Source organism: Macrotis lagotis, chromosome 4 (genome assembly GCF_037893015.1).
Source record: "Macrotis lagotis isolate mMagLag1 chromosome 4, bilby.v1.9.chrom.fasta, whole genome shotgun sequence".
NCBI classification, from domain to species: Eukaryota; Metazoa; Chordata; class Mammalia; order Peramelemorphia; family Peramelidae; genus Macrotis; species Macrotis lagotis.
In genome coordinates, this window is record NC_133661.1 from 190,468,588 (window position 1) to 190,482,340 (window position 13,753).

At 38.5% G+C, this 13,753-nt stretch overlaps 1 non-coding gene across 1 annotated transcript; it reads left to right on the top strand.

Annotated features, from left to right (window-relative positions):
* Positions 1-7,962: 7,962 nt before the first annotated feature.
* Positions 7,963-8,069, top strand: LOC141523240 (U6 spliceosomal RNA). Its single transcript, XR_012478424.1, has one exon. It is a non-coding gene; the product is annotated as a U6 spliceosomal RNA (small nuclear RNA).
* Positions 8,070-13,753: the final 5,684 nt, after the last annotated feature.

Consider the following 13,753-nt stretch of genomic DNA (forward strand, 5'->3'; position numbering starts at 1 on the left):
TTGTGAATCCATCAGGCCCTGGAGATTTTTTTCTTAGGGAGTTCAATGATAGCTTGTTGAATTTCTTTTTCTGAGATAGAGTTGTTTAAGCATTTAATCTCCTCTTCATTTAACCTGGGCAACTTATATTTTTATAAATATTCATCCATTTCACTTAAGATTATCAAATTTATTAGCACAGAGTTGGACAAAATAATTTCAAATCATTACTTTAATTTCCTCCTCATTGGTGGTGAGTTTACCTTTTTCATTTATGATACTAACAATTTGGTTTTATTCTTTCTTTTTTTAAGCAAATTGACCAGAGGTTTATCAATTTTATTGGTTTTTTCATAATACCAACATATGATTTTATTTATTAATACAATAGTGGTTTTGCTTTTGATTTTATAAATTTCTCCTTTAATTTTTGGAATTTCTAATTTGGTATTTAATTGGGGATTTTTAATTTGTTCTTTCTCTAATTTTTTTAGTTGAATGTTTAGTTCATTGATTTCCTCTTTCTCCAATTTATTCATGTAAGCATTTAAAGCCATAATATATCCCCTGAGAGCTGCTTTGAGTGAATCCCATAGGTTTTGGTATGTTGTTTCATTATTGTTATTATCTAGGATGAAAGGGTTAATTCATTCTAAAATTTGTTTTTTGGTCCACTCATTCTTTAAAATGAGGTTATTCAGTTTCCAATTGGTTCTGGGTCTATATCTCCTTGGCACAATATTGCATATGACTTTTATTGCATTGTGATCTGAGAAAGATGTATTCACTATTTCTGCCTTTCTGCAGTTGATCATTAGGTTTTTATGCCATAGTACTTGGTTGTGGTGTCATATGTGTTCCAGGCTAAGAGCTATGAAGGGTTAACACAGAAATAGCTATGTGCTTTAACAAGCATGATGTATTTCAGAGCTTAGATAAGTGAGTAGCTGCATGTCTGAGCTAACAAGATGTATTCCCAGGCTCAGATAGAAAGCACATTCTGAGATAATTACCTTCTGCGCTCTGTTTATCATAACACTGTTTGGTTCTCAAAACAATCTGCACTCTTTTTTATCAAAACACTGTTTGGTTCTCAAAACAATCACCTAAGACATACATAAGGTATGCATGTGAAAAACAATGCTTGCTAAAACACTTATGTAATTGCTTACGTAAATGTAGAGTATAAAAGTATGTATCCTGTGATCAATAAACGAACCAGCTTATGCATCATATTGGTGTCGGTACTGAGTTCCCTCCTGCCAGACTCAACATCTGGTGACCCCAACCTGATGGAAGTGAGTCGAATGGGGAGAAGACATCCCAAATGAGTCGGTAGGGAAGTGCTAAACGCTCCCTCGCTCGACGCTCGAAGAAAAGCAGAAGTGGCCACGGCTGACCTGTGAGTCAGGGAATTGGGATGGGAATGGCTGTATCAGCCACAGAGCACATTGTGCTCAATACCTTAGAGGACTTATTGAAAAAATATGACCTGCCTGTTAAGAGGTCAGAAATTTCCTGGGTGCTACATTGGGGAAGAGATAAGGGCATAATTACTGAGACTGAAGAACTCTTCTCCTTGGAAAAATGGGATAAGCTGGGAAAAAGCTTATGGGAAGCAGTCCAAACTAAGAACAAGGAAGCCCAGAGACTGGCAGAACCGTATGGCACACTGTGCAGAATTGTCTATGATGACATTGAAAGTTTGTGGGCTTGCCCCGCCGTGACTGATGCTGAAAGGACCACTATTGGAGGAAGTTTGGATGTGCCTCCTCTAGCAGAAAAAGGGTTAATTAATCCCCGCTGCCACCTGGCTGGGAAGAGGGCAGGTAGCCGCCCCAGAGCCTTCCAGCTGCTGCCTTTGTCTCTCACAGGTTTTTCAGATCAGCGGCGAGGGCCGCCTGCACTCCGCTGGCTGAGCGGAGCCGATCCCTGTTCTCCCCCCTCCACCCTCCAGCAGTTGGGCGCTCTGGCTCAAGCACAGAGTCCTGCCCCCACTGCTCTAGCCCTGCCGAGCTCCCTTAGTTAGCCTGCCACACCTCGGCTCCCTCCCCCTGCTGCATCCTGCTCATCTCAGCCAAGACTTTGGTGAAAACTTTCAACCTGCCCCTGACACAGATGAGAATGATTGTTGCCTCTTGCCCTGACTGCAGTAAAACGACTCTCCTGCTTAATGAGGACTTGACTCGGCAGCCGCTGTGAATCATCCCTGGGCTGGCAGAGGAGGGAGGAGGATTTAACCCCCTCCTACCCTGCTTCATGTCCGCGTCTCATTCGCCTCAGTCTACCTGGCACAACCGCTGCTGACAGGGCTCATCAGGATGTTAAGAACTACTTAGCCTTGTTTTTAAAAGAAATGGGGGAGGTTGGGGGATCACCGCATAATATAGTAAGCAAAGCGATTTATGTTTTGAACTGGCTTAACCCTAGGCACTCCATCTCAGATAACAAGCCCCTTTACTTTCACTTTTCAAAGAATGCGGCACACTTTGCCGATGTTGACATTTCTGTCTCTGTTTTTGATCCTAAGACTGACTGATGGGACAATTCCTATCAGTTACTAACCTGGGGACGAGGGTATGCTTGTGTTGTTTCAGGTTCATCGAAACCACAGTGGATTCCTGTGAAGTGGGTAAAACCTCACCTGAAAGATGATACTTCTTCTGCTGGCGCTTGCATCCTGCCCCACTACGGCTCTTGTGACTCAGCTGATTGCTAAGTATCTACAGCATCAAGTAAATATGTGGCTCACACTGGCTAATGCTACAGGACAGCAACAAATGTGTATCTCCCTGAAATCAGCTGGTGATCCCTTCAAGACATGCTTCATAGGGATCCCCCTGGACCCAGAGAACATTAAACAGAGACTGAAAGGGTACTATGGACAGTTAAAGGAAATATGTAGGAGTTTTCAGCAGTTTAGTTCTTGTGCATGTACGTGTGATAAGCAGCAAAATTATACCTGGCCATCCCTGAAAAATAGTTGTAGATTAAGAGCTATATTGGAGGCTTTAAATAAACCAACTACACAGGAATCACAGGAAATAAATCTCTTGTGGAGCGTTCCCCCTGGAATAAAAGAGAATATCACTCATCTCCCACATTGTAGTCTTGTGAGCTCCCCACAACTTTATAATGCTACAGGAGCTTTTATATTTGGAGGTTTAGAGTATTTTAAAGAAAACGAGCCTTGGGATTCCCCTAAGTGGGAACGATTCACTAATATATCAGGGCATTTTCATTATTGGAATTTATCAAAAACAGAACGGGGGCTCCTTGAAGTATGAATTGAGGGAGAGAAGTCATTACCCCCTGGAGTATTCTTGATATGTGAAGATAAGGCATACAGCTCTATCCCATGGCGTCCTATAGGAGGACCTTATTATCTAGGCCAATTAGCACTAGTGTCCACACCATACCTTAATTTCTCCAGAAGCCCTAGGAAAACAAGCATTCCTCTGGCTTCCAACTGTAATAAAAATGTTAATTTTCTATCAGTATCAGAAACAGTAGCCACATCCTTTTTCACACCAGGGGTAATGGCATCTATTCATTATAATACCATGAAAAAACTTGCATGTTGGGCAAAAGCTCAGGCTGACATTACGTCCATGGCTTTAATGGATATAATTACGGCTGTACAGAGCATTCACAAGGCTACACTACAAAATAGAGCTGCAATAGATTTCTTGCTTTTATTACATAATCATGGTTGTGAGGAATTTGAAGGCATGTGTTGCTTTAATATTTCAGATAACAGTGCTTCAGTCTATGCTAAAATCAAAATATTACAAGAAAATCTTGATAAAATAACTGTACATGAAGATTTCTTTAAGGATTGGTTAAAATCTTTAGGATTACCTGCTTGGCTTTTGGCAATTGTAAAACCTATAATTGTAATTTGCTTTATACTTGTTATAATTTTGTTGTTTGGACCATGCATCCTTTTGTGTTGTCAGAGATCTCTAGAAAACATGTTCTCCCAGGCCTTTAAACGAAAAGGGGGAGATGTGGTGTCATATGTGTTCCAGGCTAAGAGCTATGAAGGGTTAACACAGAAATAGCTATGTGCTGTAACAAGCAAGATGTACTTCAGAGCTTAGATAAGGGAGTAGCTGCATATCTGAGCTAACAAGATGTATTCCCAGGCTCAGATAGAAAGCACATTCTGAGATAATTACCTCCTGCGCTCTGTTTATCAAAACTCTGTTTGGTTCTCAAAAAAATCTGCACTCTTTTTTATCAAAACACTGTTTGGTTCTCAAAACAATCACCGAAGACATACACAAGGTATGCATATGAAAAAAATGCTTGCTAAAACACTTATGTAATTGCTTACGTAAATGTAGAGTATAAAAGTATGTATCCTGTGATCAATAAACGAACCAGCTTATGCATCATATTGGTGTTGGCACTGAGTTCCCTCCTATCGGATTCAACACTTGGTCAATTTTTATTTAAGTTCCATGTACTGCAGAGAAAAAGGTATATTCCTTTCTATCCCCATTCAGTTTCCTCCATAAGTCTACCATATCTAGTTTTTCTAACAATCTATTTACCTGCTTAACTTCTTTCTTGTTTATTTTATGATTTGATTTATCTAGATCTGAGAGTGGGAGTTTGAGGTCTCCAACTAGTAGAGTTTTGAAGTTTATGTCTTCCTGTAGTTCTTTCAGCTTCTCCTCTAAGAATTTGGATGCTATCTGATTGGGTGTATATATTCAGTATTGAAATAACTTTATTGTCTATGGTACCTTTTAAGAGGGTAAAGTTTCCTTCTTTATCTCTTTTAATGATATCTATTTTTGAAGATGCTTTGTTTGAGATAAGGATTGCTACCCCTGCTTTTTTTTACTTCAGCTGAAACAAAATATATTTTGCTCCAACCTTTTACCTTTACTCTATATGTATCTCTCTGATTCAAATGAGTTTCTTGTAAGCAGCATATTGTAGGATTCTGATTTTTAATCCACTCTACTATTCACTTATATTTTAAGGGAGAGTTCATCCTATTCACATTCAAAGTTATGATTACTAATTCTTTATTATCCTCCATGCTATCTGCCCTCTGTTTGTATTTTCCCCCCTCCCCATCCATATTCCCCAGTACTTTGTTTCTAAATACCACCCCCTTCAGTGTGTTTGCCCTCCTATGTCACCCCTCCCCTTTCTTTCCCCTTTCCCTTTTTCCTTTTCCCTTCCCTCCTTTTTGTTAGTTCCCCTTTTTCCCCCACTCCCCCACCCTTTCTCCATCCCCCCTCCTCTTTTCCCCTTTTAATACTTGAAAAGTTAGATGTTTTTTAAGTTAACTAAGTATGTGTAAGTTGACTTTAAGCCAAGTCTGATGAAAAGATTCAGGTGTTTCTTGTCTCCTCCCTTCTTCCCCTATATTACCATAGGTATTTTGTACCTCTTAGTGTAATGTGATTTACCACATTCAGTCCCCTCCCTCCTCCCGTCTCCTTCCTGTTCCCCCTTTTTAAGGAGGTAGTGTTATTTAGATCATTCTATCTGATTCATAGAAAATTCTGAGTATCTGTCACTTCTAGCTAAGTACAGTCTATCTAATAGAGTTAAAATTCTTGAGAGTTATCACAGTCTTTCTCCCATGTGGAGTTAAAACCAATTACATCCCTTTGGATAGCAGTCTCATGGATAGGTCATGAATGTCCATCACTTCTGGCTAGGTATATTCTCTCTGTTAGAGTTACAATTCTCAAGATTTATGAGAATCTTTTTCCCCATGCTGGGATTACGGCCAGTTTCAACTTATTGAATAGCAGCTTTTTTTTTTCTTTTACTGCCCCTTTTTTTTACCTTTTCATGTGTTTCTTGAACCTCCTGTTTGATGTCCAAATTTTCTATTTAGCTCTGGTCTTTTCATCAGGAAATTTTGGAATTCTTCCATTTTGTTAAATGTCCATCTTTTTCCCCTGGAAGAGAAGGCTCAGCTTTGCAGGATAATGGATTCTTGGCTGCATTCCAAGCTCCCTTGCTCTTCAAAATATCTCGTTCCAAGCCCTTTCATCCCTTAAAGTTGATGCAGCCAGGTCCTGCATAATCCTTACTGTGGCTCCTTGATATTTAAATTGTTTCTTTCTTGCTGCTTGCAGGATTTTTTCTTTTATCAGATAGTTCTGGAAGGTGGCCACAACATTCCTTGGTATTTTCATTTTAGGATCTTTTTCTGGAGGGGATCGATGCATTCTTTCAATAACTACTTTGCCTTCTGGTTCCATGATATCAGGGCAGTTTTCCATCACTAGATCCTGTAACATTAAGTCCAGGCTTTTTTTTCCTCTTCAATGTTTTCAGGGAGTCCGATAATTCTCAGATTGCCCCTCCTCGACCTATTATCTAAGTCAGTGGTTTTGCTGATGAGGTATTTTACATTTTCTTCTATTTTTTTCTATTTTTGGATTTTGTTTAACTGGCTCTTGCTGTCTCATGGAGTCATTAGTTTCTGCAGACTCCATTCTTTTTTTTAGGGAGGAGTTTTCTTCATTAAACTTTTGCAACTCCTTTTCCAATTGGTCAATTCTACTTTTGAAAGAGCTTTCCATCTGACCAATTGAGGTTTTGAGAGAATTATTTTCTTTTTGCATTTGCCCCATTTAGGATCTGAGTTATTCTCATTCTGTATTTGTCTAATTGGTGATGTGAGAGATTTATTCTCATTTTGTATTTGTCCAATTGTATTTTCTAAGGATTTGTTTTCTTGTTGCAAGGTATTGTCTCTTCCAAATTTTCCAGTTGATTTTTAAACTCCTTCCTTATTTCTTCAAGGAAGTCTTTCTGTGCTGAAGACCAGATCATATTCTCCTCAGAGGTTCTAGGTCTCTCTGAGTTAGGGTCTTTTCCTTCCAAGAATTTTTCTATGGATCTACTTTTCTGCTGACTTTTCTTCATTTTGCTAAGACCTTGAGTTGGGGAGGGGCTGATTCACAGGGGCTTGTGATCGCTAGAGGCTTTACTCACTGAGTGCAATTTCTCTGGCTGGCCAGTAGGAGGTGCTGGTTGCTTTCTCTGGAGGGTCTGTGACCTTGATTGAGGCCTTCTCCCTTAGCTTGAAGGGAGGGGTTAGAGCTATTGAATCCTTTTGCCTTCAATCAATGGTGGGTTTTACCCTGGGGTGAGGTCATTCCTCTCCCTATTGTCAGCTGGTCTGATTCTTCTGCTCACACACCTGTGCCTGAGGCAGAAGTAGTCTGCAATTGTTTGTTCTGGGAAGAGGCCTCAGCTGCAATGGAGGCATGGACTCAGAGTTCCTGAGACCAGAGGAGCCCAGGGATGGTGTCAGCAGCTCTTCTGCACTGGAACTCTCCCCCCAGCCCTGTCGGCATGCTCCAGAAGATCAGCACCAACACCAGTGCCTCTGCTCCCTAGTTGACTCAAGCCCCCACTGTCTAGGCCTACTGCTGATCCAGCAGGTCCGGCTCTCAGGCCCTCAAACTCCCAGGCTCCAATTCAGTGGCTAATCTGGCTGACCTGGGGCTGATCCACCTTCTGCGCCCAGACTCACCCACCCAAATTCACCCAATGCTGCTGCAGGAGACAAATCCTGAGGTAGATGTTCTTTCTCCTGGCTTTTCTTTCTGGGTTTTGTGGGTTGGATTTCTGTTAAGAGGTTTGTTTCATATAATAGATAGGGAAAGATCAGGAGACTTTAGGACTGTGCCTGTCTTCTCTCCGCCATCTTGGCCGGAAGCCCAGGATTTCTCAATCTTAAAGAAAAAAAATGAAATTGGAATTTATCAAACCTAAATTGTATAAAAATTTATTTTTAGGTATTATAAATTAATCCGACAAATTCTTTACAAGCAAAGAATCTCAATTACCACAAAACTTCTAAGTACCACCTTCCTTGACCTTGAGGGTGTATACAAAGGAAGGGTCTGTCTGTTTAAGACTTGATGAAATATACCTAACTAAATTACTCTTAAAAACAACCTTAAGTCAAATTCCTTTAAAATATTGACTTTAGTGCTAACTTCGGCAGTACATATACTAAAATTGGAACGATACAGAGAAGATTAGCCTGGCCCCTGCACAAAGATGACACGCAAATTCGTGAAGCATTCCATATTTTTTAAACGTTAAAATGTACAAATTGCTTTGTTACAATAAAACTAAATGTGTACACAAAAAAAATATTGACTTTAAAGAGTGACATCACATAATTAACCCATTCATTGGCAATTAGGTTAATTAAAATTACTAAAATCAGGTGGCTGCAGTTGTTAAATGTCCATCAGATTTCCTTACAGAAAATTCTTTTATTTATGACCTGATGGTTCTAAAAATCCTTTCTATTTATTATTACAAGATTTTCTTTGTACTTAACAGTCTTATGAAATTCATGAGTCAAATGTCAAATACTATGATTACAATGAGCAACAATAATACATAAGAAATTTAGTTTCTCTTCATTCATTCATTCTGTTTGTTAATAGCACAATTTTAAACTCCAGTTACTGGGCAATATTTCTTAATATTAGAACTTTCATGAACCTCACATTATCATAATCCAAATATGTATTATTCAACTTAAAAAACTCTCAAGTTAATGTAAATACTTGGTACAGAAAAACAACCCATATATAATTATCTTATTAAAAAGTTGACTATATAGCTTTAATAGATTTCTTAATTTATATAGTCCTGTTACTTTTCCCTTCAGAACTAAACTTTGGATTAAATCAACCAAAAATATGGACTTCTAGGTCCTTAATTTCTGATACATATATTCCTCTCTTTTTTATTTTTTTCTTCAAAACCAAACAAAAACTTTTCTTTCTTCAGTTTCTGAGAAACAATATCAGAATAAGATTTCCAGCTTCTATTCTTTATTCTGAAATCAACACTTAATTATTTTATGAGAACACACCCAAATAGCACTGTTTAGAGACACAATTTTTAGTAGATTAAAGATTGTTCACTGGCATCCCATGTTGCAAGATTTTAGGGGCTCTGGCCTAGCCTTCTCAAATCCCCAAAAAGTCCAGAGGTCTTTTCTTAGGTCTCCAGGCCAGAGGAGACTAAGAAGAACTGTTGGGTGAGCAATACACAGAAACCTCTAATCTAAATCATTATTATTATTATTATTATTATTATTATTATCATTATCATTATTAATTTTTTAACATTCTAATTAAGACCAGTCAAAAAAATAATTTTAGGGCCAATTTCTATTTCTTTAGGTCTCTTATATGTATAATTTGCCAATCAGTAAACAAAACCCTGCCAATCAGATCAGAAAAGAAAACAATAGAAAATAATGGAACCGCCTTCTCCCCCCCACAAAGAAAACATGATTTACAAGAAAATTTGTCCTGTGGCATCAAATCATGAGGTTTTAGAAAAGAAAAAGATCCAGTTTGAAAATGGAGACTGGAGAAGATTGATCAATCAAAACACAGAGACACAACAGCAGGCTTGTCCATGCAGAGTCTGCAAAGAGCTTCCCTCTGCCTGCACCATACAGAACACTTAATTTAAAACAAATACATATAGACTACAGGGTGCCAGAAAAACTTGTACATTCTAGGGAAAAATCTCCAGCACCTAGCCTTGCAGGAAAAAAAACAAACACCACTGAAGGTGACAAATCCCCAACAAACCAGAGGTAAAATCCAGAGACCATTCTATTTCCAAACAATTGAGTTATTAAAAAAAAAAAGTGGCAGCTCATCACATTCCAAAGTCATTTTTAAAAACAAGTCTGTCCATGTAGACTGCTGACCTTCCCATTGGAAAGCAAAGAATGTATTCACTGCTGGAAAGAACAGGTATGGAAAAATAGACATTGTATAGGTCAGTCACAGTAAATACTGTGGCAGAGGGAGGATTGGACAACATAGGAGAGGGAGGCAGGACAGTAGCTGAACATGGTTCTGTCCAAAAGGAGAAGTTTTAAAAACTGGAAAGACTGTGATGAAGGATTTCTCAATTTCTAGTTTTTGCTGTTTTCTAAATCTTTGAGAAGGGATCTATACCGTTTTTTCCAGTGTACTGGCTTTTTGCAATAATGACAAACCCTAGTTGCTGGATCCTCAGACAGTCTCCTAGCTACAGGAGGGTCTTTGGATGAGAGCTCTCAGCTGTTCCAGTTGCATAATCAGGACCTTTTCCTGCTTTGCTTATAATTCTCTCTTTTCCTTTTTTGCTCTATTAAATTTTGACTCAGTTACTGAGATAATGCCACAATGTCTTGAGGATGTTTGTTTTGTCATTCTGATTTATCTTAATATTTTTTGACAGAGTAGGTTGCAGATTGTAAACAAAATAGGAGAGAAATGCAGTCTGTCCTCCTCCTTCCTTATCATGCTTTAGGCCAGAATTTGCATCAAAAGCCTCTGCTGGGGCTGCTAGATGGTGCAGTGGATGGAGCACCAGGCCCTGGAGTCAGAAGTACCTGGGTTCAAATAAGGGCCTCAGACACTTAATAATAATTACCTAGCTGTGTGGCCTTAGGCAAGCCACTTGACCTTATTTGCCTTGCAAAAACCTAAAAAAAAAAAAAAAAATCCAAAAAAAAAAAGCCTCTGCTAGGCATTCAAGCAATTAAAACACTTGCTTCTGAACAACAGTTTTAATTTTTGAAAAGTCCATTGGTTGGGGAAATAAATGCCAGGGGAATTGTGTCACTGAGGGCATCCCCTATAGCTCTGGCTTCCACATAGTGGCTTTCCTGATCTGGACATGCCAAACAATCTGTGTTTTGAAGTTCTTCTAAAGTAGCTTTGATATCTGCCTTTTAAACCAATTCTTTGCCTTTCCTTTTCCTACTAGAGGTACATTTAACTGGCAAATGTCTGGGATCCCAGGACAATAGGATTGCGAATAACTTTAAATTGTTCACTAAACCAAATGGGATCTTTACATGGATCAGGATAATCTTCCTATAATGCGTAATTGCTCAAGAAGGAATTTATTGGTGCTATCACTGAGATGACCAGTCAATATTGTATTATAGGCCAAGTCAGTATTGTAGAAGACAGGCCTTACATAGCAGACTGATATTTTTATAACTGTTAGTTAAAGGTTGACACTAATTTCTGATCAGAAATGATAATTTCAATTTAAAGAATATCAGATTAGACAATCCAAAAGCTCAATTAATTCACAGCTCCAGAAATAGTGCTTAATGCATGTGGCTATCTTCCCACAGTCTTTCTAATATTGACTATTCCTCAGTTTTTTTGGTCTTCATTTTACAGTTGCATCATAAAGTGAAATTCATATAGAAAATTATGAATGTAGAAGAAAATGAAATCTGTAATCTTTTAATATTGTTAAATCAGGGGATTTTGCTAAGGGTATGGAAAGATCTTTGCTCTTGGGATGTAAATTGACCCCTATTGTTTCAATATTTAATGTAAAATTTGAACCCGGACTCCTCATTTCCAACCCCAGTCTTCAATCCTTTACCTGATTCTGGACACATTGGGGGGGGGGGGTTCCCCTTTTGCCCTCGGTGCCCAGATAAGGGGCAAGGCTATAAAACTTGAACTGGACTTCTGCTCAGGGTCACCCCTCTCTCTCACTCTCTGGCCCAGTCAACTCTCTCTGTCTTTCCTTATCTCCCTCTCAACTGTCTGTGCCTCACTCTTTGCCTGCTAGGCCTTTGTTATTCATTTTGTATTAAGTGCTTGCTGACCCTTCTGGAAAAAAAGTCTTTAACCTGTTTACTTTGCTATATTTCATAATAAAAAACCCTGAGCAGTTTTAACATCCCAGAGTGAGCCTGGGAATTCATTTGCCTTTTCAATAGCCCCCAAATTCCTGTGCTCATCTGGTTACCCAAGATCCCAGCAGCAACAAAATCTCAGAATTTATTTAATTTGCTGCTCTCTTAAAATTCTCCATTTGGATACTCCTTTTTGAAGACCAAATTCAGGGCTCCGTTTTAGTTCTATATCAACAGTTATAACCCAGGTAATAGATTTATAAACTCCCAAGAAAAGAGTACTCTTTCAATTATCAAGGAGAAGTAATCAAAAATCAAAATCACTGAGGATAATCAGACTTTGTAAGGAAAAATCTCTTCCCCCCCTTCCTTTTATTCTTAAGGATTTTTTCTTATAATTTCCAGTCTAGTGCAATTCCTGGCAAATAAAGATAGGGGATACTGCTTACTGAATCAATTAAATCATTCTTATTAATCTATTAGCCTTGCTAAATTGAATTGATTACTTTTGATTACAATCCCTCCATAAGGTTACTTCTGATAACAAATTTGCAAGATGACACAAAAATTGGAGGAATATGTTGGCTGACAGAATCAGCATCCAAAGGATCCTATCAAACTAAAATCTAATAATACTTGTGTTAATTTACCAAAATGAAATTTAACAAGTTCAAATGTATTCTTATACTTGGGTTCAAAAAACATTACCTACACAAATATGAGATAGACAAGGAATGACTTTTGTTCACACCCTTTGGGGCAGGAGAAGATTTAGCATGTAGCATGTAATACACAGAATGCCACTCATATGCAATGAGTTCTTAGTCACATCTTGGGGACTAACTACCCTGTGACATACCCATTAGAGAATATCTGGAACCAGATACTAAACCACTTTTCAAGCACCACCATGGGGGTGGAACTCTAAGAAATCCCATAATTTGCAAATCAATTCCTTACAAAGAAAGTAATTAATAAATTACCAGCTGATTTACTGTCTTGAAAGGTCAAAGGTAAGGTCAGAAAGCCCTTGGTATAAGGAAGACTATAATAGACACCAATATGGGGGGCTAGATAGAGCAGTGGATGGAGCACTGTCTTAAGAGTGAGGAGGATGGGAATTTGAATCCATCCTCAGACTCAATACTAACTAGCTGTGTGACTTTGGGCAAGTCACTTAACCCTGATTGCCTCACATCCAAAGCCATTTCCAGTCATCCTGATTCATATCTGACCACTGGACCCCGATGGCTTTGGAGGAGATAGTGAGGCTATTGACTTAGCACAGCATCCCCTCACTCAAATCCAATTCATGTGCTTGTCATGGCATTGCCTCCCTGATGTTGTTGTTTTCATCGAGAATGAAGAACAAACATTAAGAGACCAATGGAAGAGGGTATAAAACTATCATTGAAGTTGTTTGGAGTCTCCTTGGAGGTAAAAATTCATTTTCTCAGGAAACCATACTCAACCGGGCTCAATTGGGCAAGACTGAAACCTGGGTCTGGATCCAACATGTCTCTGGTGTGCTTTGTCACAACCAGATTAGAAAAGGCTCATTAAAAATTCTGTTAAGGGGCAGCTAGGTGGCGCAGTGGATAGTGTACCGGCCCTAGAGTCAGGAGTGCCTGAGTTCAAATCCAGCCTCAGATACTTACTAATTACCTAGCTGGCCTTGGGCAATTAACCCTATTGCCTTGCAAAAAAAAAAAAAAAAAAAAAGAAATGTCTAGCTATATATATGTAAACTGGGATTAAACTGTGGTTATTTGCTTTTTTGGGGGGGGGGGGATGATAGTATTATTTATTTTTTTTAAAGAAAGATTTTATTTTGAATTTTACAATTTTTCCCCCTAATCTTGTTTCCCTCCTCCCCACCTCCCACAGAAGGTAGTCTGTTAGTCTTTACATTGTTTCCATGGTATACATTGATCCAAGTTAAATGTGATGAGAGAGAAATCATATCCTTAAGGAAGAAAAATAAAGTATAAGAGATAGTAAAATTACATAATAAGATAACTTTTTTTAAAAAAAATTAAAGATAATAGTCTTTGGTCTTTGTTCAAACTCCACAGTTCTTTCTCT